This window comes from Choloepus didactylus (assembly GCF_015220235.1).
Source record: "Choloepus didactylus isolate mChoDid1 chromosome 24 unlocalized genomic scaffold, mChoDid1.pri SUPER_24_unloc1, whole genome shotgun sequence".
Lineage (NCBI taxonomy): Eukaryota > Metazoa > Chordata > Mammalia > Pilosa > Megalonychidae > Choloepus > Choloepus didactylus.
In genome coordinates this window covers 234,669-238,883 of record NW_023637604.1, presented here as the reverse complement: position 1 = coordinate 238,883, position 4,215 = coordinate 234,669, and the positions used below count along the sequence as shown (strand labels likewise).

Genomic DNA, 4,215 nt, shown 5'->3' with positions numbered 1-4,215 from the left:
GTTAAATCTCATTGTGGCTTTAATTTGTATTTCTCTGATGACTAATGACATTCAACATCTTTTCATGTACTTACTTGCTGTCCATATTCTCTTCAGTAAAATGTCTGTTCATGTCTTTTGCCCTTTTTCTAATTGGATTATTGGATTGGTTTTTACTGTTGACTTTTGAGCATTCTTTATTTATTCTAGATTGGTGAGCTATATGATTAGCAAATGATTTATCTCAATCTGTAACGTCTTTTCCTCTTCTTAAGTTTTTTTCACAGCCAAAGTTTTAAATTTTGATGAAGCATAATATATAAACTTTTTTTCCTTTTGTGGATTGTGCTTTAGAGGTAAAGTCCAAGAACTCATTGCCTAGCCCTAGATTCCAAAGGTTTTCTCCCATGATTTTTTTCTAAAAATTTTAGTTTTATGCCTCACATTTATGTCCAAGGTCCAATTTGAGTTAATTTTTTGTATAAGGTACAAGGTTTAGGATGAGGTTCAATTTTTGCCTGTAGATGCCAACTGCTCCAGCACAAAGGACGGCCTTTCCAACAAATGTGTTGAAAAGGCTATCTTTCCACCATTAAGTTGTTTTTGTACCTTGGTCAAAATCAGATGGATGCATTTGTATGGGTCTATTTCTGGGCTCTCTGTTCTGTTGCATTGATCTGTGTGTCTGTCACTCTGCCAGCACAATACCATCTTGATAAGTCTTAAAATTGGGTAATGTGAGTCTTCCAAATTTATTCTTCTTCAAAATTGATTTAGCTTAATTAATTTTACATCATGATATTTTCTTCTTTCCCCATTTTGTCTCATGCCTTATTCTATGGAAGAAAGTTCTTGGATAAATTCTTAATTTTGTTGTTTCAGCTCTTGCAAATATTGTTGGTTTTGCTCCAGTCTGTTCTCCAACCACTGGAGGAGAGGCCTGCTGACTGCTAACATCTGACTGCACTGATTCTTGGTAACCACTGAGCCATTATGGATCTTGGTTACTGAGTCCAAATATGTAAGGCAGTGGATCCTCCTGTATGCATCCTGCTCCTCCTGGCACAGGATCTTGGGCAGCTGTACTGCTGATTCAAGGCACACTTTTCCAATGGTGACATGAGGTACAATATGGATTGGAATTTCAATTCTTTCATACTCTGAGCTCTTTTGGGCCTGTATGGATTGGAAGCAAGTGTAGAGTACCCAGCCAGTCTTTGTGTTTTTATCTTCTATGAAAAAGGAAAAAATAAGTCCTACAAAGCCTTGATCCATCATCTGGTATGTGGCTTGTGTGTGAACATCAACATGTGAAGACCAAGCAGTTATATGAGGATGGGAATGATACCAGCCCACAACTCTTCATGGGGCAACCTGTTAGTTCAGCCAACCTGTCTGCCTCTGTTGAAGCCACAGACAGCTATTCTGGAGAAATTTCCACTTGGTCCTGCCTCTTATCAAAACTTCACCAGATGACAACAGAATGAATGTGAACAATTTCCACAGCGTCAATCTTTTCAGCAACTGTGTGCATTTCAGTTCCAGTATATGCAAATTTTGAGTCACTCCTTCGGTCATCATTCAGCTGCACTGCCATATTGGTCTGACCCTGCTCACATCCACCTCAGCCTTAATGATATTTAGTTTTCCAATCCATGAACATTGCTTCCATTTATTTGGGTCTTCTTTGATTTCTTCTAGCAATGTTTTATAGTTTTCTGTGTTCAAGTCTTTCTATCCTTTCTCTTGCTGAATCTCTGGCTAGACATGCCAGTACAATGTTGAATAACAGTGATGACAGTGGACATCCTTTTCTTTTCCATATCTTAAAGGGAAAGATTTCAATCTTTCACTATTGAATATCAGGTTTGTTGTAGGATTTTCATATATACCTTTTATCATGTTGAGGAATCTTCCTTCTATTCCTATTTTTTGAAGTGTTTTTATCAAGAAAGGACAATCAATTTTGTCAGATGCCTTATCTGCCTCAATCAAGATAATCATATGTTTTTCCCCCTTGGCTTATTGATGTAGTGTATTATATTAATTAGTATTCTTTTCTTAAACCACCCTTGCATACCTGGGATAAAACCCACATGATTATGGTGTATAATTCCTTGAGGTGCAATATTCAGTATATGTCTGTTAGGTCTAGTTCACTTGCCATAGAATTCAAGCTCTCTGTTTCCTTATTGATCCTTTGTCCAGATGTTCCATTGATGGGAATAGTGTATTTAAGTCTTTATTATTGTAGAGATGTCTATTTCTCCCTTCAGTTTTGCCAGTGTTTACCTCATGCATTTTGGGACACTCTGGTTTGGTGCCTAAATATTTATAACTGAATTTCTTATTGGTGGATTGACTCTTATTAATGTACGCTGCCCTTCTTTGGATCCTATAACGGTTTTGTATTTAAAATCTATTTTGTCCAATATTAGTTTAGCTCTGCCAGCTCTTTTCTGGTTGCTGTTTGCATGGAATATTCCACATTTCACTTTCAACCTATTTATGTCTTTAGGTCAAAGTTGAGTCTCTTGTAAACAACATATAGTTGGATCATACTTTTTATCCTTGCTGCCAATCTAAATCTTTTGATTGGGTAATTTAATCCATTAACAGTCATCATTTTATCCTTTGGGTGTTGTATGCAGTATCTTTTTTGTTTCTTTTTTACCCTTTTAGTTACCCTTACTGATAATCTTCATTTCTTCACTGCACTCCATGCCTCTTTCTCCTGTCTTTTCCTTTCAGTGTTCAGAACTCCCTTTAGTATTTCTTTTAGGTCAGGCCACTTGTTAATGAACTCCCTCAGTTTCTCTTTGTGAATATTTAAAACTCTGCCTCAATTTTGAAGAACAATTTTGCTAGATAAAGAATTTTAGTTGTCAGATTTTCTCTTTTAGTACCTTAAATATATCATAGGATTGCCTTCTTGCCACCATGGTTTCTGATAAGAAATCAGAACTTAGTCTGTTTGAGGATCCCCTGTATGTTATGAATTGCTTTTCTTTTGCTATTTTCAGGATTCCCTCTTTATCTTTGGTATTTGACATTTTGATTAGTATGTGTCTCAGAGTAGGTCTATTAGGATTTATTATGTTTGGAGTACATTGCACTTCTTGGATATGGATATTTATGTCTTTGATAAAAGTTGGGAAATTTTCAGCCATTATTTCATCAAATATTCTTTCTTGTCATTTTCCTTTCTCTTCTCTTCCTGGGACCCCCATGACATGTATGTTTTTGTGCTTTGTGCTGTAATTCAAATTCCTGAGACCCTGCTCATTTTTTCCCATTCTTTTCTCTATCTGCTTCTCTGTCTGTAAGATTTCAATTGTCCTGTCTTCTGGTTTGCTGGTTCTTTCTTCTGCCTGTTTGAATCTGCTGTTGTGTGCCTCAAGTGTATTTGTAATCTCTTCTATTGCGCTTTTCATTCTCATCATTTGTTACTTTTTTATTTACTTTCAAATTTTCATTATGATCACTCAGTACCTTAATATTCTCTATATCTTAGCCATATTTTCCTTCATCTCTTTGATTTGATTTAGGAGAATTGTTTGATCATCATTGATTAGTTGTTCCATATTCACTCTCTCCTCTAAACTTCTAATTTGTTCCCTTGACTGATCATGTCTCCTGTTTCTTTGTATGGTTTGTAATTTTTTGCTGATATCTATGCACCTGACTATCTTTATGAGTTTACCATGAAAGTTAGTCTCCACTTCTCTAGGATTTTATTATTGATTGGCTTTGTGTTAAGACTCTTCTTTGGTTCTTGGTTCAACTTATTCTAGAACTTTAGCCTAGCAACATGTTTAACTGATCAGATTTTCTGAGCTCTTCTTCATCTGATTCTTCCCCTGATATGCAGCATAATTTTTAAGATCTCACTTTCTGTGCAATTGTTTCACCTCCTGAAGAAACCTTCCATTCCTATGTTCTTCCCCACTGTGAATCTTAATATATTCTTTGTTCTTGTGCAATATTTTTTTCCTTGCTCCTGTGGTATGTTTAAGTTCTTACCTTCACTTAGTGCCCCCTTTCCCTTACACTTTTCAATTCTGAAAATCTCCAGTCTTACAGCAGTTCAGTTTAGCTTCCATTAAATTTTTTTTCACTGGGAGTATTTTCTGCCTCTGGTTTCTTCCCTATTGGGGTATCCCACCCTGGGGAGCCAGATGACATCAGACCAGAAAGATTAAGCACTCCAGAATATTCCATTTTGCATTGAAGGAG

The 4,215-nt window shown here is 36.1% G+C and overlaps 1 pseudogene; it reads right to left on the bottom strand.

Moving 5' to 3' along the window:
* Positions 1 to 810: 810 nt before the first annotated feature.
* On the bottom strand, positions 811 to 1,576 carry LOC119525155 (annotated as a pseudogene).
* Positions 1,577 to 4,215: the final 2,639 nt, after the last annotated feature.